The sequence below is a fragment of the Miscanthus floridulus genome, chromosome 14 (assembly GCF_019320115.1).
Source record: "Miscanthus floridulus cultivar M001 chromosome 14, ASM1932011v1, whole genome shotgun sequence".
In the NCBI taxonomy this organism is placed as follows: Eukaryota; Viridiplantae; Streptophyta; class Magnoliopsida; order Poales; family Poaceae; genus Miscanthus; species Miscanthus floridulus.
This window is the reverse complement of record NC_089593.1, coordinates 30556932-30578624: the sequence shown is the minus strand read 5'-3', so window position 1 is coordinate 30578624 and position 21693 is coordinate 30556932. Positions and strand designations below refer to the sequence as shown.

The 21693-nt window shown below is 44.1% G+C and overlaps 1 pseudogene; it reads right to left on the bottom strand.

Moving 5' to 3' along the window:
* Positions 1 to 10089: 10089 nt before the first annotated feature.
* On the bottom strand, positions 10090 to 12152 carry LOC136503283 (uncharacterized; annotated as a pseudogene).
* Positions 12153 to 21693: the final 9541 nt, after the last annotated feature.

Here is a 21693-nt window from a genome sequence, read left to right as displayed (position 1 = left end):
ACCTCCAAGTTTGCAAGGTTAGTGGAATAAACTTTTAAGTCAAGATTATAGCATTTTCCACACCCTTGACTAGTGGAGGGAATAGAAATGTCATTTGTGTTGGAGGGAAGTGGGGTGCTCTCGCATAGAAGGTTATATTGCTTCTCAAGTTTGTTGTGCTTTTCAACTAAGACACAATACTTGTCATTGAGTGCAATATTTGCCTTCTTTGTGAGAGCATGTTCTCTTTGTTCTTCAGCCAAGGCCTTGTTCAAAGAGTCCACCTCACTTCTCTCTAACTCAAGAGCTTCCTTGCAGCCAATGTACATCTTTTAGGTCTCCTCAAGATAATCATCTCTATCGGCTAGCTCGACTTTGACACTTTCTAGTTCCTCCATTAGATTCATGATGAAGAGCTTGGTTTTAGAATCTAACTTTTTAGTCAATTTAACATATTTCTCAACATCACTAGTATCATCATCACTAGAATCACTAAGTTCACTACTAGAGATGTCACTAGGAGGTGGAGGAGATTTAGCTCTTCGTTTTACCTTCTCACCCTTTGCCATAAGACAAACGTGAGTGGAGCGGTGGTCATCATTATCGGACATGTTGTTGAAGAGCCTTGATGTAGAGGATAGCTCTTGAATAGCCACGGTTGCAATCTTCACATCCTCTTCACTTGACTCTTTAGTTGAGTCCCACTCATGCCCAATGTGTGTCTCTCCCATTTGCTTGTATCTCTGTTTGTGCTCATGCTTGCCCTCATTGTTGTCCCTCTTGTATTTGTTCTCTTTCTTGTCATAAGGACACTTAGCAATGAAGTGCTCCGTGCTGCCACAATTGTAGCAAGTCCTCTTCTTCTTGTTTGGGAACCTTCTTTGCACTATTTTGTACCCATTCTTTTTCAACCCCTTGTGATAGCTCTTCATGAACAAAGCCATGTCATCAATCTTCATATAATCAGCCCCATCATCTTCATCTTCACTTGAGGATGAACTTGGATCATCATTTTGTGGAGTTGACTTGATTTCCTTGGGTTGACTTGTTGATGCTAGCTTGCTGCCCTTTACCTTGTTGGAGATGCATTGATTGCTTGATTTGTTGGCCTTGAGAGCTACTTCCTTGATCTTCATGCCTTCTAGCTTGGCTTGCAACTCACCAAGTCTTCTCCTCTCATTAGCTTCTTCTCTTTGCATGTCAAATGTCAACAATCTTCCAAGCACATCATTAGGTGTGAAGTGCTCAAACTTCTTCTTATCCCTAATCAAGGTGACTACGGTCTCATTTCTTGGTGAGTAGGCCTCCAACATAACCTTCACCACTTTGTGATCATCAAGCTCATCACACCCATAGCCTCTAATCTTGCACACCAAGGTCATTAATCTATCAAACATCTCTTGTGGCCCCTCTCCATCTACAATCACGAACCTATTGAGCTTGGCCATCAACAAATCAATCTTTGCTTTCCTCACTTTATCTACACCTTCATGTGCTAAATGCAAAGTGTCCCAAATCTGTTTTGCAACATTGACATTCATCACTCGGTTGTACTCATTTCCATCCAAGGCACTAAGGAGAATACTTGTGGCTTGGCCATTGAGATGGACAGCAGCTAGCTCTTCAGTTGTTGGCGCTTCGGGATCTTCCGATGACTGCAATCCATTCACCACAATCTCCCAAAGACTAGGGTGAAGACCTACAAGATAGGCACTCATCAAGTGCTTCCACTTGGCAAAGTTTGTCCCATCAAAATGAGGCAACTTTCCCGCGGGTACATTGACGAAGGACCTTTTGTTATGGTTAGACAAATAAGAATAATTAAAGGATACGGCGGCATATTTGTTCTTGTTGTTGTTGCTGCCCTTGTCCTTGTTATCCTTCTTTTTGTCCTTGCTCTTCACCTCCTTGCTATCTTTTGAAGCATGGTATGACACATCATCATCTCCATTGTCTGAGCTACTAGAGAGCTCACTAGATGATGCATCATACTCATTCTTCTCTTGCTCTTGAGTTCTTGCTGCCCTTCTCTTAGCTCTTGCCTCTCTTGTGATTCTTCTTTCTTCTTTTCTCTTCTTCTTGTCTTTGAGACGCTGCTCTTCCTTCTTCTTTTCTCTAGCTTCTCTTGTCGAGATCTTTGCGGCTTTTCTTTCTTTTCTTGCCTTTCTTCTTTCGGCATCGGTGGTCTTGGGTTCTTTGATGGTGGCATCACTTGCTGTGGACATGGATAGCTCGCTGCTACTGCCGACATCCTCAATGTGCACACCACTTGCGTCCGCAACACGAACGTTCTTCGAACCTTCTCCTTCTTCCATACTTCACGTGGTGAAGCGTATGCGAAGCAACCTCGCTCTGATACCACTTGTAGGATCTACAGGAAGATAAAGAAGGCCTAGAGGGGGGTGAATAGGCCTATAAAAATTCAACTCAAAACTTTGTTAGAACAGAGGGCGGCACTGCCGGCCTTACAGGGCAGCACTGTCGCTCTACAAAAAATAATCTAACACAGTTGAGATTTAACAGATATGAACCTGACCCCACTAGCTGCTTAATCCTACAATATAACTTCAAGATCTAGTTCAAAGACTGGATACCACAGAAACTTCACACAAATGTGAATCGAGCAACTAAACCCTAACAACAGCTAGCAACAAAGTAAACAGTAAGTATAATAAAGATGAAGCACGCAAGACACAAGATTTATCCCGTGGTTTAGCTCACCACTAAGGTTTGCCTAAGTCCACGTTGTTGAGGAAGCCACAAAAAGCTTGAGCTTGCCACAAAGGCTTGCCTTACCCTTGTTCTCAAATCAAGAGAGTGAACTCTTGAAGTGAGGGGTGATTTCTTAGCTTTCGAATGAGGTTACAAACCTCCTAAGGCTGCCACACAAGTTGGCAAGCACAAGGGCGACGCCTAGCCAGCTAGGAGCAAGCTCCAAGAGTAACAAACCCTAGAACCACCGGCCAAACATGAATCAAATGCTCTTAGACTTTGGGAATCAGTGGATCTACTCTCCAATCGAGTTTTGCTGCCTTTTGTCTCAAGTTTTGATGGTTGGAATCAAGGATTTGCTTGAGGGATGGAGGAGCAACAATGGAGGAGAGAGGGTGAGCTTTGGTTCTATTTTTCTCAAGCAGAATGACTCAGTGGTGAAGATGAACGTTGTGGGCTGGGCCTCAGGGGTATAAATACCCCTGAGTCCAACGGTCAGTTAAGGGCGGCACTGCCGCTCTTAACAGGGCGGCACTGCCGCCCTAGCCAAAACAGGTAACATGATCTGAAATTTGGTTGGCTGTTTTGACTAGGTGAGATGATGTAGATCTATGAATTTGAGCATCTGGTTCAACAGTTGACCAACTGTCCTAAAATCCCTCTTAATAGTACGGCTTTAACTAAACTCAAATTCAAAACATAAAAGAATTTAAACCTCTTTTGAGCTGGGTCTAGCCACCTTTCATAATTAGGACACCTGTAACCTGTACATCATCCTCATTCTTTGATTCCCTGCTTGTCATCTTGATAAACCTCATTAGTCCTCTAATTTGGTGGTCATCAATGCCAACACCCACAATAGGGCTTGATTGCACTTACACTGACACGTGTCACGCTGTGACTGGTCCACATGGCATGCTGCCGTCAGCATGACATCATCGGCTCGGCTATGAGCTGACAAGTGGGGTCCTGCCACTGTTCGCCTAAACGGCTGTTTAGCCCGTTTACACACCGTTTAAACACTACACGGTGGTACACCGTTTCCGTTTAATCGGTTGTTTTGACCGTTTAAACAGCCGTTTTTCCCGTTTAAACACCCGTTTTGCCCGAATAATGGGCTAAACAGTAGGTGACCGACTGTTTACCGTTTAGCGTTTAGGATAACACTGGGTCCTGCTAACGTCATCTTGATGTCAGCATGACGTCATCAACGTCATCGTTTCCGACAGGTGGGGCCAGAGGCTCTTGGGTCACTGACTTGTGGGTCCGGTCAAAGTCAACGTTAAGTCAACGGGGAGTCAATGGTCAATGGGTCATAGTCACTGACGTGTGGGGCCAGAGCTACTGATGTCAGCAGCTGACGTCATCGTGATGTCAGCATGACGTCGCCTCGGCTGTGTTGTTACTAACAGATGGGACCCGTGTGATGTCGTCATGACGTCAGCATGACATCACTTACTAACAAGTGGGTCCAGAGTCTCTGTGTCGCTGACATGTGGGGCTAGGTCAACCGTCAACGTTGACCGGTCAATGGTCAATCAGGTTGGGTCTCAACTGGGCTTTGGTGGGCCTGGACGGGGCTAGATTTGGGCACGGCTCAGCCTGCCACGTGGCCTCGTCACAGAGTGCCACGTCGCCTTCCGCTCGTAGTCCACGGTGGACGCATGCGCCGGTCTACGTTGGACCGCTTCTCCTTCCGATGAACCGCGTCCACCCTTCTCCTCGTCTCTCTGTGGTCTACGTGCACCGGGTGCACGAGTGGGCGGTCTAGGGAGGAAATTTTCCCCCTTCCTCCACGCGGTGGGTTCCCGCCGGTGGCGTACCTCGCCGGTGAGCTCTTACGGCAGCGCTGGCGTCCAATTAAGGTGGGGAAAAGCTTCACCAGGCCTCGGCGAACACGGTGGTGGGGTCTAGGTGGTGGCCAGGGCTTTCCAGGGCGTTGTCCACGGTGGTCGGTGGCTTGGTCGTGGCGGTGCCCGCTGGCGGGGCAGATAGGGGCTGTTCTAGGGGTCCTAGTGCCCCGTTCCCGTTCAGACAGCTAGCGGGCGACAGGGTGAAGTGACGACGGTGACCAAAAGGCATGGCAGAGTCCGCGAGCGGTGGTGGTGCATGGTGGAGCTCCAGCCGAGGTCCGGTGCTCGTGGCCAGGGCGCTGTGGCCGGCTAATGGGGTCTCGGTCTACGCGGCTACCCTTCGATCATCGTGGTGGTGCTACGGCTACATCTAGGTCCGGTGAGGCGGCCGGGTGCGCAAGTGGTGGCCGCGCCATGACGGCAGCGTCGTGAGCATGGCATGCGCGTGCTCTGCTACGGCGTCTCAACAGCGAGGAGTCTCAGCAGCGAGGGACTCACCGCCGGTGTCGAAGGCAAAAAGATGGTAGTGCAGTGGAGGGTCGTGGCCGTGTAGACGGAAGCAGTGCAGTGCCGACCCGCAACAGTGATGAAGACGACGGCGTCGTCTTCGGCTCCGATGACTTCGGCAGCACGCGGGTGGCTCCGATCCTCCTCTCCTTGCTCCTCACTCATTCCTTCTTCTTCCTCTAGCCCCTCTCTCTCTTGGCTTGGGTGTGCGGTGGATGGCCACCAGGTGGCGGCGGGGCATGGGGACGCACTTGGGCAACCGGGGCTGGGGCTTTTATAGCCGAAGCTCGGCCAAGCATGGAGTGAGCGGCTGGGGATGGCCAAGGGGCGCGCGGAGGGCTATGATCGCATCGAGGCTAGGCTACGGGGTCACGACGTGGCCGTGGGTGCGATGGCGAAACCATTTTTGTGTTCCTTGGTCAGCAAGGTGGGGGACAGGGGGGCAACAAGGTCATGGCTCAGCCATGGCCATGGCAGGCGCACGCAAGGGGGGGGGGCAGGGTCACGCCACGGGCATGACTTCTGTCAGACTCGGTCGGTCCGGCTGGCGTCCTTGAGCGTGTCCGATCGGTTGATGGCGCGATCATGCGGCCGAGGCGGGTTGCGTGGAGCTCCTGCTCCTGTCTCTGCTCTGCGGTTGGGAAAAGCAGGCGGGAACTGAGGTGGGTGATGACACCTGGGCCCCGCTTGGCAGCGGCTTTAGTCGGGTGATGGCGTGCTGGCGTGCTGGCGTGTTGGGCCGGCGCGGTCAGGCCAGGCCTGCTTGCAGCCGCGCGTGGGCCAGCGAAGCCGGATGAGCAAGCTAGGCCGGCTAGGGGGAAAAGCAGGCTAGGCCGATCGGTTGCTTGGGCTGCGAGGCTAGCTCCTCCCTTTTCTCTTTTTTATTTTTCTTCTCCTTTGTTTAAATTCAAATTTGATTTTGGAATTTGAATTCATAATTGATGTACCTTATTCATTGGAGTTTTTGGTATGAGGTCCACAACATTCTTTTATATATATATTAGGAATTTATTTAGCTATTTTGTATAACAAAAATATAAGTGTAGTTTTGTTATACAAAAATGGAAATAGTTTATTCTTTGGTTTGATTAATAATTACTTTATGGTTTATTTCTTTAAAGGTGTTGTTAGGCATTACATAAAACAAATGAAAATCCAAATCACCATTTGAGTTAACAATGTATGCTATGTTTTATTTGTCAGTATTTAAATGAACATAATTAACAAATGACATGTCATGCTCATGAAATTGTTTAGTTGGTTTACAACTAATGCAACACCTAGGGTTGGCTCCTACAGATGTCACTCAACATTGCATGGGGTAACAACAAAATTTTTGTAGTTGTGATTTTTGGTGTGTGGGTTTTTGGGTTGTTACAACAATCACCTTCTTTCATTCGACGATCCACCAATCATCGAGTCATTTAGGTGTTGGCAAACACCAAGAGTAACAAGATTTCCACTAGCCTAAATCGCCCAACTAGTGCCACAAGATGCTAGAGCACTAAGCAATGCACTAGAGGCTCTCCAATCTCACTCAAGATGATGAAATCAAGTGTGCAAGTGAGTGGAGTGGTGTGCTCAACTCTCAAAGGGTCTATGCAGCTATTAGAAGTGCTAAGAGGGTGGCTAAGGCCGACCACTAGCTCTATTTACAAGTCCACAAGCAAATAGAGTTGTTACCCCTTTGGAGCAGCTTTCTGCAAGGGCACCGGACACGGCGGCGCCTCGCACTAGACATGGTGGTGCCCCTCCCAACAGCCACTTTCCAACGGCTAAAAACTAGCCATTGGAGCACCGGACAGGGTGGCGATGTCACCACCCCTAGGATGGTGGTGACCAACCTACCAACCCCCCAAAATACCTCTTCTATGGACTTTTATGGCAGTGCACCACCATCTGGGCGGCGGTGCCCGTGGTAGTGCCCAGCAGCCCCTGCTCTCTAGATAAAAGAGGCGGTGCCACCGCCCCACCAACAGCGGTGACCAGGCAGTGCACCGCCCTCTCCATGGCGGTGAACACCGGACGCACCGGTGCCCGCGCCTCTACTGCTACTCTCAGCTAGAGTCTAGGTGGGCACCACCCTAGGGGTGGTGGAGCCATCGGACAGGGTGGTGGTGCCCCTAGGGCAACCCGCTGCTCTCGGCCTCCTCTGCCGCTCACCGCTACAGGTGTGGCGGTGCACCGGACATGGCATGGTGGTGCCTCCGTGGCAGCACCCCGAGCCTAGCAACGCCTCCTTTTCTTCACCTTTTTCACCACCTTTGCAAATGTGCTAACACTCCAAGTGTTTCACCATCACATGCAAGTGTGTTAGCATTTTCACAATCATTTTTCAAAGGTTATTCACTTTCTCACCGAATGTGCACTAGGCCTAAAATGCATATGCAAGTTTACCAACACCTAGTGGCACTAGATGATCAAGTTGTCCGATAAGAGCTCCCATCTTAATAGTACGACCATCTATCCTAATTGTGATCACACTCGCTAAGTATCTCGATCACCAAACGAAAAAGCTCCTATTAAGTTTTACCTTTGCCTTGAGCTTTTTGTTTTTCTCTTTCTTCTTTTCCAAGTCTAAGCACTTGATCATCATGTCCACACCATCATCATGATCTTCACCATTTGCTTCACCACTTGGAATGTGCTACCTATCTCATGATCACTTTGATAAACTAGGTTAGCACTTAGGGTTTCATCAATTCACTGAAACCAAACTAGAGCTTTCACCGGGGCGCGCACACATGCCTAATTCCACTGGGTCGGTTCGCCATAGTGTGGGCTTGCCCACGCGTGCGACTGGGAGAGCTCAGGCTCATCCATGGCGGTACGGCGAGGTGAGCTCGCCGCCGTGTGTCGAGGGAGGAGCAATGAGGAGAGAGAGGGGGGAGGAGAGGTGGTTTGGGGTCACGAAAAGATCTCCGTGAGCCTTGTTGCATCGCCGGGTCGAGGTGGTGGCGGTGGGGCCAGCTAGCTCGGGCTACGACACGGTATTTGCGTTGCTGGCCCGAGGTAGACGACGGGCCTAACGGCCAGGTCCCACGTGTCAGCGGGCGAGAGAGGGGGAGAGAGGAGGCGGGCGCGGTGTGGGCTGGGGCGCGGTGATGGGCCGACCTAGTCACGGAGGGGAGAGAGGGAAGAGGGAGAAGGGCTGGGCTGCTGCTGCCATTGCTGTGGCCGAGGGCGAGGAAATTTGGCCAGTGCTCATTTTCCAATTTCCTTCCCTTTTTCTTTTTCCTAGCTTTCTATACTAAGTTTAAATGCAATTTGAATTTAAATTCAACATGCATGCATGCAAGGTATGCCACCATATGCTCAAGCAAACAAGCAAACACTCAAGCACACATTTCTACACTATAGGTTTTATTTCTAGGTTGGCCTATTATTACTAATTACTATGTTATTTATTTTGGTGGTTAGGTTATTATGCAAAAATTTAAAAGGTTCAATTTTTTAGTGGTTTTTAAAATAGGTCAAAATTTTAGGGTGTCACACTGCAGCAGGCCGCCGCGGGCTAGCGCCGCCGTCTGACCTTCCGGAGAGCACCTGGCCTGCTGCACTCTCCCAAGCTGAGCCCCCTTCATCTGTGTGAACAGTGCAACCATGGCCATGGGAGGAAACGGATGGAGGTAGAAGACGATGGTAATTATGAAATTGCCATTGTTTGTCAGATCCCGCTGTTTAATCGTTTTGCTCGATGCAGTAGTTTTGATCTTATCATGCAACTTGATAATGAATTTGTTGATTTAAACGTTAATTTGATTATGTAGCTTCTTAATTAAAGCAACCTTGGGTTAACTCCATCCTTGTTTGCGTTCCGGTCGTACCGACCAAAGCTACACGTTACCACATCTCATGATTCTGAATTTTAACATAAATATTAATATGATTAATGAATGTTTACATTGCTTTCCAAATTAAAAACAATTTAGAGTTTAACCACTGACTTTCATAATTTAATGCTAATTTGATTAATTAGAACCTGAACTAGTATAGTGCCCGTGCTAACGCTACGGCAACATTTGAGTACATGCAAATTAGAATTGAAATATATGAAGATTAAAACAATAAAAGATGTTTCCTTGCATAAGACTAAGCCATTACAGCTCAACACATCACAATGCAAATCTATCGTATGATTTGGGAAATCTTTTTTAGTGACATTGACTTAAATATCTTTAAAAACAAAAAAGATGAATGTTATGTCTCGCTACAGAAAATGGTACTCTCTGAAATTATATTATGATGTTTTTCTTTTTGAACAATTACATTGCAACTCCACTAATTACCATACAACGAAAAATATGATTCGTTAAGATTCATGTGTCTATGGAAAAAAAAAATCATCAACATTAGAGGAATAGTAATGTTATGTTTTACAACTATTCATCATCATTGTCCTCCAAGAGTGAAGAAACTTAGCTCTAGATTCACTCTCCTATTATTTTATTAGAGGACAGCCATCTCCTTAACAATGCCATCTGGTGGTCTTCTTTAATTTTTGATGGACAAAGAAGCCGGTGGCTATGAAAACTTGTGGCTTGCCCTTGCTAACACTACGGCAACATCTCGTATATACATATCAAAACAACCTTCTTTGCCTTCAGTGATTATGACTTTACCTTCCTCAATGGTCTCATCTTCTCCCGCAGCAGTCAGAAGAATCTCCTTTGGGGTAGGATCAGTCTCAACAGTGTTATCAAAACCATCTTCCTTGACGGCCTCCTCATTGATGGCCACTTCCTTAACTTCAGTAACAGCCTCCTCACTGATGGTCACTTCCATATCTCAGAAACAGGAATGATCTCTTCAGTCATCTCCCTTGCAGGTGAGAATTCAGCCAAGTCCTCACAATCTTCAACCGATTGCTTAGATAGATTACTACACAACCGTGGGTTCGAAAAAGGCTAACCGAAGAATTGCTGAGATAACAAGCAAAAGCTGACCTGATTAGCTACACGCTAAACAGTAAGTTTGTTTAATTTATTATGCTTGGTAAAGAAGTGATGAACCGAAAGAGCCGGACACGCAGATGCAGCTAGTTGCTGATGTTGACCACGCCGGGCAGGCCGTGCTCCTGAGCGGCGGCGGCGGGGGTGGCGGTGGAGCAGTCCCCGTCCGTCAGCACGTTGGAGCAGCTCCCCGGCGCCTCCACTTGCTCATGCACGTGCGGCGGCACCATCGGAGACGTGAGCACCAGCGCCATGGCGTCCAGCATCTGGATTACACCGTATGTAGCCAACTCAGGTGAAAGCAAAGCAGTAGTGGTCGAACTGGACGGTCCTCACTACGGGAAACAGGACCTTTGTCAAGTGCAACTTTCTTTGTATTACTGAAATATTATAGGTTCGGCTGGAACAAGAAATGAGGCAACGTCAGGAGCTGGCGGCCCAGCTGGACGCCGAGCGGATCGAGCGGCAGGCCCAGGCGTAGAGGCTGACGGACATTACGGAGTTCCTACAAGGGCTTGGGCAACGTGTAGGCTTCTCTCTGCCAGCTGGGCTGTTGATTCCACCTCCGCCTCCACGTCCTGCAGCTGCAGCTACTCCTGTGAGTATGAAAGTTTTTTTTTATTTTGCTTGTATGGCCTCTACCTTTCTAGATTAGCTATTCAAATAATCTTGTCTCACATGCAATCTTTACTCCTTTGTGCAATCTCCATCTGACGTTGGTTCAAATAATCCACCTCATGCACCTCCGAATAATAGAGCTGGGCCTTCACCACAGTCGCAGTGACCGAGATGAGTGCACGTTGTATTTTTTTCATTTGTTGTGTGATGGACTTGTGATATACTTGTGATGCACTTGTGGACTTTGATAGACTTGTGAATTTATTTGGATGGACTTGAGCACATATTATTATATATGTGATATATATTATGATGGATGTGATATGTGCGGATGGATGTGTGGATGGATGAGATATATATGTGATGGATGATATATATATGTAATATATGTTTGTATGAATTTATTTGTCATGATGGAATATAAATAAAAAATAAAAAAAATGCCGTTTTGAGTCACTTTGCCGAGTGTTGTACTCGGCAAAGGACCCTGTTGCCTAGTGTCATGGTCACAGCACTCGGCAAAGCTGAAAAAATGGACGCTCGGAAAACCGTTTTTTCAGCTTTGCCGAGTGCCAAGACCATGGCACTCGGCAAAGATTTTTTTTAAAAAAAAAATCAAACTTTGCCGAGTGCCAGCCAGAGGGCACTCAGCAAAGAATTTTTTTAAAAAAAATCAAACTTTGCCGAGTGCCAGCCAGAGGGCACTCGGCAAAGAATTTTTTTAAAAAAAATTCAAACTTTGCCGAGTGTCCGCCAGAGGGCACTCGGCAAATAAATTTTTTTTAAAAAAAAATTCAAACTTTGCCGAGCGCCGGCCAGGGGGCACTCGGCAAAGAATTTTTTTTAAAAAAAATTTAAAATCTTTGCTGAGTGCCTGCAGGGTTGGCACTCGGCAAAGAGACCGTCAACGGGGCCGGCGCCGTGACGGTCGCTTTTCTTTGCCGAGTGCCCGATAAAAGACACTCGACAAAGAGGGCTTTGCCGATCAATATTTTACCGTGTGTTCTTTGTCGAGTGGAATTTGGCCTCTGGCACTCGACAAAGAACTTGAATCCAGTAGTGCTTGATCCGTGCCACGTCACCTAGTCGTCGAGGGGTAAGGGCGTGGACGGGATGAGCGCGGAGAGGAGCACCGCCGACATGTACGCCTGCTGCCAGTCGGCGCTGTGGTTGGTCCATGTGGCACGTCGAGGCTACTCCCAGGTCCACTCCCGCCACAACCGGGTCCTGCGGCATCGGATCGAAGATCACCTGATCCCTGTTGGCAAGGAACCACCACTAGCATGACTGCATGAGTTCACAACAATCATGCATGGCTCGAACCACATATATGTGGCCCATCCGATGGAGTTTGGCCTACCTGACGGACAAGATCGGGTCCAGCCCGGCGAAGATCGATGACGTCGGCAGCCCGTCGGCGAACCACGAGGATACGTTGCCCCTGAACGCGTTGACGCCTAGCTAGGTCCCCTTGCTGCTCCTCTTCGTGCTGCTGCGGCGGCGGCGGCGGCAGGCGAACACCTGATATCATTTTTCCTTCTCAATGACACACCAAGGATTGGTGAAACCTGCATGACTGTCAAGGGAGCAGATCTCTCAACAACACCCTGTTCGCTTATGCTGAATGCTCACCCTGCTGTCCGTCGGTGGGGCTGAGCATTATTCTTCGTACTCGTACCCGATCGAAAGCACCTCTCTTTCTTTTGTGAAAAGAAAGTATCAAAGGAAACGTGGATCTTTCTTTTGCGAAAGGAAACGAACCACGTTGTGCCATTGTGATCCGTCGAGTACTATATACGGGCGGCAATGTACTCGTACATTGAAATTTACCGTCGGCTACTACTGCTGCTGAGCAAGCAAGACAGGCGATATATGATGGCTTCCGGCTGCTGCTGGGCAAGCCTCGGGAGGGTAGAAATTCAACGTCGAAAGCAACAAGGAGCCAAGTCCGCGCTGACTTTGGTGTCCTTCCTTCCCTCCCATGTAAAATAATTAATCCGTGGACAACAAGATCATATATGCTTGATGTTAGACTGTTAGGGTGGTGTGCATGCATGTGTTTGCATTTCTGCCATACATGCATAGTATACATCTGTCGGTCGCAGGGCTTCACTTCACTAGTGAAGTTATTTTTTTTTTTTTTTTGCTTCAGCTCTACGAACAGTTCTACCGGTGGAGCTGAAGCGGTTTTGGTAAACTGTTTAGCAAAATGGCTTCCCTGTGAGAGCATGTTTTTATGGGCCTAGAGAAGGAGCCGGGAGAAGCCACTTTTTTTTGGCTCCATCCCACCCCAAATCACTGTGAGAGCATGTTTTTAGGGGCTTCACAAGTGAAGCTATTTTACTTTACCCCATTTGGTAGAAAACGACTCCGAACGACTCTTAAACCTGTGAAGAAGCCCTGCCAAACAGGACCTAATTATACCATGGCTTGAAAGGAAAGCGAGGGCCTACGGCTAGCACAAATATAACTCGCTCTGAGCAGTGGTCAGCGCAACTGGGTAGCAGTAGCACAGATCACTACTACAGAATGGACTTGTTGTCCCAGGCGGTAACAGCCTTTAGTCCCGGTTACCGCGCCGGGACAACGATCCCGGGACTAAAGGTGGAACCTTCAGTCCCGGGTCATCGAGCCGGGACTAAAGGCCCTCCAGCCGAGCAAACCTGGCGCACCCTTTAGTCCCGGTTGGTAACCCCAACCGGGACTAAAGGTTCCTTTTCTTTTTCTTTTTTTTTGTTTAATTTGTTTTCAGTTCAGTTACACGTATTTGTTTAATATATAATATGTTTTTATGTACGTATTTTACGCTGCTAATATAAATACACGTATGCGTATAATTACATCTAATTCTCATCTTGAGCATTATTATATTCGAATAAAGTATGAAACTATATATATTATAGATATATATATATATATGTATATATACAACACTTTCATAATCTTGTTCTCGAAAATAACGATATCAATAAACATTTAATTTACATCATTTATTCCTTAGGATCGAAGTAGAACTCGCCATTGGGATTTAGCACTTTTTCTAGAAGTATCCTGCTATTGACTCTTGAACTGCTTTCAGATGGTCTTTTTGCATGACCCTTCGTTTCAACCATTCAGTCTTGCATTTGAAATAAAAGGAAAAGTATTAATACACATATATGTATATATATTCATTTAGAAATAAATAAAAATTGATATATACGTACTCTGAGGACATCTTCAGGAGTTCTTCTTATGTGCGCAGTGATAAATTCACAAACATAGTATCCACACAAGTTATTACCTGGCTCCTGCCACAAACACCACTGTACGAGAAGAAGATTATTCTCATCATCTCACACGTAAATTGAAGTACGATATAGTAATTAAACACGTGGGGAAGTGTATATAGTACAACTTACTGGTATTTCAACTACATTAAGTGGTGCCTTGCAATCCTTGCGATGTTGCCGAATAAACTCTTTCCAAACCCTGTGCGACCAATAATGTACGATCGTTAATAAATTATGGCAAAGTCTATTCAATAATAGATGTGCGCGAGAGATCGAAATTACCCCTGGATAATGTCTATCATATCTTGGTATAGTGCCCGTTCTTTTCTCAACGAGTCAAAGATTAGTAACCGACTTGAGTTTAACTCAATGACAATGAGTATCCAGTGAAAACTGCATTGGTTTATACACACACGTACATGCATATAAGTTGTATTGATATTACATAAAATGTGTAGACTACATTATTATTAACACTTACTCAAAGTTGTAAGGGAAAAGTATTGTTGTCTTGTCGTGCTGCTTCACGAAGAACATCATGATATTCTCCTATGCTTCAGATACCCATCGCTCCTTGACAATAATACCGGTTTTGAATACGAAATAAGGATCAATGAAGCAAACACTGGTGTCTTGTATTCTTTGGAGCTCTGACATCTGGAATCTGTATATAAATATAAGTTACATGTGAGGATAATTATATACACGTACGCATGGAAGTGAGTTTATTAAATAAAAGTAAGAATCACTTACAAACAAAAGGAGCTAATGATTGATTTGTCCAGAGCGTCCAAGTGGTATAGTTGATGCAATTCTTCGAAACTAATATGTAAGATGTCATCGCCACGGAAGTAATGATGGTCTCTAAATCTGACAAAGATCCACTGCTCACCCATGCCACACGCCTGCATGTACCACTTGTTGAGCAAGTACATTTGCGTACCCAATTCATTCAGAGCCGCAGGGTTGTACAGACTTTTGCCATATTTATAAGTCTTCCAGGTTCTGGATTGGAGCTTTGCCCGTCAATTGATCCAAGGTTAAACCAGTATCTTAAAAAAAGCATTAAGGGCTTGAACCGACACTTCTCCAGAGTTGTCTGGTCGATAGACTTCTATGTTGGAACCATATTGATTAGCAACAACAAGATTTTGCATTGGTTGCTTCTGTTGTCCGAGCTGTGGGACATCCTTCCCTGATGCTCTTTTCCTTTTCTTATCTGCATCATGTGACTTCATGAGGGAGCGGTCATAGTCTGATAGTGGTGAAGGCTTACGAAGTTCAATCATCTTTTTCTTGTGAGCATCGACCTTCTGCCTCAGCACCTCTTGTGGTAGGTAAAAGTACGGCTTCTCCTTAAGCTTCGCTTGACTCTTCTTTTTGGTATCTATAAAAAAATCTTTCACTTTTTTGTCTTCTTCAGCTGCTATTTGCTCATCAGTCTTTTTAGAAAGTATTTCTTGAGAAATAACTCTTTTCTCGGGGTCTTCTTTGCCGCCGGGACCTTAGACGTCTTTGTAGTGCGTCGCTGTGGAGGGGGTGGGGGCGGTGTTGGAGACCGGCGTGGAGGCGATGTGGCCGGTGTTGGTGGAGACCGGCGTGGAGGCGTTGGAGATCGTTGTGGAGGCGGTGGGGCCGGTGTAGGAGTTGGAGATCGTTGTGGAGGCGATGGGGCCGGTGTAGGAGTTGGCGATCGCCGTGGGGATGAAGTCGTCTCGCCCCCCGCGACGCTGTGATGAGATGGGGAATGAATGATTAGGCTAGGCTGGGGGAGACCCTGCTACAAAAATAAGTTATGTGTCAATTATTTTTTAAGCCAATAGAAAATTAATGGAAAATAATATTTCATTCACTTTCATTCGTACCTAGGGTGAGGTAGGGGAAGCAGTGGCGCCCCAGGAATGATGATGAAGCGTTTGCGCCATTGAATAAATATCTTCTCTGCTTCTCCTAGTGTCTTCTCCCCATCATCGCCTTCAATGTCAAGAGGAACATTGCTGTAACCTTTGAGCACTCTATCGACCGAGACGCTAGCATATCCAGGTTGAATAACTGACCCATGGATTCTTGGTGTCTTCGTTCGGTCTATTGGAGATACAACCCCGACAGCCACCATGATTGATGCATTATTTCCATCTGGAATGTGCAGCTCACATGTTGTTAGAGGCTCGGTAATGTCATCAACAGGGAAGCGCAACCCAGCGTCGTCTTGAATAACTGGCAGCTCTGTAGAAGCACAACTGCTTTTCATCTGACCAACGGGGCTAATGGTGACTCCCGGCGTTGATTGCGATTGCATTTCACTCATTGTTAGCTGCACTTGCCTCTTGATCTCCTCCTGCATTCTTGCCTCAAGAGATTTTTCTCGTTCACGTGATTCAAGCAATGCTTGTCGTGACTCATCAACAAATTGCTCCAATGCACGGATTCGTTCTGCCTCCTCATCCTTCTTTCTCTGGCGACTTCTGTAGGTATCCTTGTCTGCTGGGAATGCGTGTAGCCACGGAACCGCCCCATAGCCTCTTGTTTGACCACTATGTTCAGGATTCTCTAGGGCATATGTCAATTCATCCTTCTCTCTGTTGGGCTTGAAAACACCACTATCAGCTTCTTCCCTAGCACGAGCTAGTCTCTGTGTTGCTCTCTCAATTTTTTGGCCGAAAATTAGCTTGCCAGTGTCTGGGTCTAGGCTTCCCCCATGAGCGTAGAACCAATTCTTCGCGCGTTGAGGCCAGTTCTTCTCTATTGTTTCATGTATGATTCCCTTAGCAGTAATCTCTGCTTCTAGGTTCTGCCACTTGGGAATAGCACTCTTATAACCACCTGATCCCATGCGATGATGGTATTGCTTCTGTCGGGCATTCTGCCGATTCCTCATCACACGTTCCTCACTGTCTTGGGATGTCTTGTATTCTACGAAGGCATCCCAATGAGACTTCAACTTGACAAACGCCTTAGCATTGAAATTCGGCGTAGCATTCTTCAAGATAAACTTTTTATACAATGTCTTCTTCCAACTCTGGAACAATGTTGCCATCTTCTTCATTGTCCAATCCCTCACTAGCTCCTTCAAAGCATCATCTGCTTGTAATGTGAAATGCTGAGTGATATCTCTCTAGGCTAGGTTCTTGTCATGGTCAGATACAAAACTAACATTAGGAGCAGATATCTTCTGCTTCCATTCACGAGCACTAACTGGGATCCTATCCCTTACAACGAACCCACATTGATTGACATATGTCTGAGCATGTGGTCCCAATGGTTTGCCGGTGTCGGTGTCGAATTCTGATATTATGAAACGGCCCTCTAATGGCTTTTTTGACCCTCGGACTTTCCTACTTTTGTTGGTAGTTGATGTAGATCCAGAGACCGGCTACATGAGTAGAAACACAACGATTAACAATAAATATACGTACGCATGCATCTATAAGAGATGATAGATAATCGAATATACCTCGCCAGTATTTTCTTGCGCGACAATTTGTTGATCTTCAACCACCGGCATATTCAGGATATCCTCATAATCAGCAAAGTACTAACTCGTGTCATCTACATCCACATTGGTGCCGGCGTTGATAATATCCGCCATTATGTCATCACTCAAGTTATCATCCGGAGCAGCCATTTGTATCTTCAAGATAACACATAGATAGAATTACTATGGTACATAACATAAGTACATGTGATAACACATATAGAATTACTAAATCCAATTAAATATAACAACACATAATATTTCATCAACATGGAAATAAGTACATGTATATATATACACATAGAATGATACAATATATTTTCTCTCTCTCTCAACACATAGAAATAAGTGCATATGTCTATATCTCTAGATATGCATGTGATACACATAGAATGTCTCTCTAGATACAATTTTCTCTCTCTCTCAACACATGAAAAAAAGTACATGTATATATACATATAGAAATAATTAAGTACATATGTATACATATAGAATCTCTCTCTAGATATAATATATATAGAGAGATAGAATATATAATTACTAAATCCAATTAAATAAATCTAACATGAAATTAGATAAACTAGTAATAGATAATACATTTTAATCTAACATATATAAAAAACTATAATAAAAAACTATCTAAAAAAACTATCTAAATAAAATACTAATTAAATTTTAATACATTTAAATCTAATATATCAAAAAAATACATTTAAATCTAATATATCAAAAACTATCTAAAAATAACTAAAAAAACTAACAATAAACTACTAATTAAAATTTAATACATTTTAATCTAACATACAGCCGAGACTTTGTAAAAAAAATCTAAAAAATATGGCCGATCGAGAGCAGCAGATCAAGATCGAGTTCGACGGAGGCCGTACGGCGTGGGCGCGCGGGAAGCGTCGGCAACGGAGGGTGGGGTCGGGTGCGGCGGCGGAGACAGGATGCGGCGATGCGGGCCTGGAGAATGGCGCGGCCGGGCGGGGGTAGACGACGACGGCGGCGCGGCAGAGACGAGCTCGACGATGGCGGATGGCGCGGCCAGGCGGGGTTGAGCGACGGAGGCGAGATCGAAGATGAACAGAACAGACGTTCGATATATATAGCCCGCGACCCTTTAGTCCCGGCTGGTAACACCAGCCGGGACTAAAGGACATTTAGTCCCGGCTGGTAATACCAACCGGGACTAAAGGTCCAACCCTTTAGTCCCGGTTGGTGTTACCAGCCGGGACTAAAGGTATTTTTTGCCGGGCACCGAAATTGCCGCTCACCCTTTAGTCCCGGTTCTTGGTCTGGGCCGGGACTGAAGCCCTGAAAATTTTGCCAACCCGCCAGCGTAATTGAAAAGGCCTGGGATTTTGATTTTGTTTAAGACTAGGTTAATCAATTAATTCCATAGCAACTTCAATACTTTGCAATATTTATTTTAAAAAATACTATTGATTAACTAATTATTTATTGTAAATAGGAAAATTTTGTAACCTAAAGTTTTTAATTTCTTTTATGAATATAGAATATAAATGTTACTAATACTAAGTATTTTGTTAATGCAAAAATATATTTGTAACTTAAAATTAATAAAACTAATATTATTTGATAGGAAATTTATTATTACATTATTGTAACGTCAATGTTTCAATTTTTTCTCGGTTTTTGACCAAAATTGACAGGAATTTGTTGTTGAACCTATAAAAATAGAGAAATTGTAGTATTTTTTGTTCTACAACTTTTTCAAATGAAAAAATGGCCTATATAAGGATTGTATATATTGATGAGCTTAACAAACTCGGTATTCAAAACTTTTCAATTTGAGATAATCTAGGGTTCCGAAAACTAGTTTGTAGGCGTCGAAATTTAAAAATCACAAATTTTAACCATCCAAACTTTCTCAAATGGAAAGTTGACCAAAACAACAATTGTAGATCTTTTTGAGTTTAACAAACTTGGTATTCAAAACTTTTCAATTTGAAGTCATTTAGAGTTCATAATACTAGAGTCAAAGTGTTGTTTTTTTATTTGACCAAATTTGACTTGGTCAAACTTGCTCAAATGAGACACTAAATGATCTCAGATGAAAAAACTCTGAATACCAAGTTTGATCATCTCAGCAAGATCTACAATTGTTACATAGCTCATTTTCCCATTTGAGAAATTTTTATCAAACACTAGTCACAACATCTTGAATCTCATATATACTTTCTAAAACTATGTCACACACTTGTGAAATTTGAACTACATTTTGTTCAAGCTTTCTCAAATGAAAAATGGCCTATATAAGGATTGTATATATTGATGAGCTTAACAAACTCGGTATTCAAAACTTTTTAAATTTGAGACAATCTAGGGTCCCGAAAACTAGTTTGTAGGCGTCGAAATTTAAAAATCACAAATTTGAACCATCCAAACTTTCTCAAATGGAAAGTTGACCAAAACAACAATTGTAGATCTTTTTGAGTTTAACAAACTTGGTATTCAAAACTTTTTAGTTTGAAGTCATTTAGAGTTCATAATACTAGAGTCAAAGTGTTGTTTTTTTATTTGACCAAATTTGACTTGGTCAAACTTGCTCAAATGAGACACTAAATGACCTCAGATGAAAAAACTTTGAATACCAAGTTTAATAATCTCAGCAAGATCTACAATTGTTACATAGCTTATTTTCCCATTTGAGAAATTTTTATCAAACACTAGTCACAACTTCTTGAATCTCATATATACTTTCTAAAACTATGTCACACACTTGTGAAATTTGAACTACATTTTGTTCAAGCTTTCTCAAATAAAAAAATGGCCTATATAAGGATTGTATATATTGATGAGCTTAACAAACTCAGTATTCAAAACTTTTCAATTTGAGATAATCTAGGGTCCTGAAAACTAGTTTGTAGGCGTCGAAATTTAAAAATCATAAATTTGAACCGTCCAAACTTTCTCAAATGGAAAGTTGACCAAAACAACAATTGTAGATCTTTTTGATTTTAACAAACTTGGTATTCAAAACTTTTCAGTTTGAAGTCATTTAGAGTTCATAATACTAGAGTCAAAGTATTGTTTTTTTATTTGACCAAATTTGACTTGGTCAAACTTGCTCAAATGAGACACTAAATGACCTCAGATGAAAAAACTTTGAATACCAAGTTTGATCATCTTAGCAAGATCTACAATTGTGAAGTCATAACATATTACATAATATCCATCTCTAAAACATAATATATTAAACATGCATCGTTGTATCATGCGGGCACAACAGTGAATTTCTTTTTGACGTATGACCCTTGGTTATGATCTTGTCGTAACCATGGAGTGTCTTCATCATTTAACATGATGCTTGGATCTTTCTTCACTATGAAGGGTGGAATTCGGACATTTCTTTCGTAATCTTCTGACATGTCTGACTTGTCTTCAATTCCCACTATATTTATTTTCCCAGAAAGAATTATGTGGCGCTTTGGCTCATTGATCACGAATGGCATCGCCAAGAGCATCACCGAGATCATCTTCTACCGCTACCTCTTCTTCATCTCCCTCCCATTGTAGTATCATCAAAGGCACCATACTGAGCAATAATGTCATCAATGTCTAAATCTTCTCCTTCACCTTCTTCCATCATGACCCCGCTTTCTCCATGCTTAGTCCAACATATATAGTTTGACATGAAACCTGACTTAAGCAAATGTGAATGAAGACTCATTGAGCTTGAATATTCCTTTAAATTCTTACATAGGGCACATGGACAGCACATGAAACCATCCCGCTTATTTGCCTCGGCCACACCTAAGAAATAGTGCAAGCCCTCAATAAAGTCTTGGGAGCGGCGATCGGCATTGTAAATCCAATGGCGTGACATAATCTGTATTACACGACAAATTATGAAAACCTTGAACATAATTTAGTATTTTATTACACAACATAAATGACGCACACACGGTTGATTAATTAACTAAGTCTGGCTACGACGTAAGCAATCCCAACTATCACTAAACAAAGTAAAACTACAATGCACTTCGGTAACATAATTATTTCGTGATCGTACGCAACTAAAACAGACAAATCATTCTTCTGTTGAATATCAATAAGCTTCTCCTGCTGGCTCACTGCCTCATCAGCAGCAGCCGCTACCTCAAGCGCACCCAAATTCTGCACGTATGTAGCATAATCTTCCTCCCAGTACCAACCATCGCATCCATTGCCCTCCCACTGTAATTAAAGCCAAAAAATATTTAGTCAAAAATATTCAAGAAAAGCAGGTCAATTAGCCATAAAGATAAAATGCGTAAGAAACTCACATCGCAATCCGGGCACTTGTAGAAAACACGACC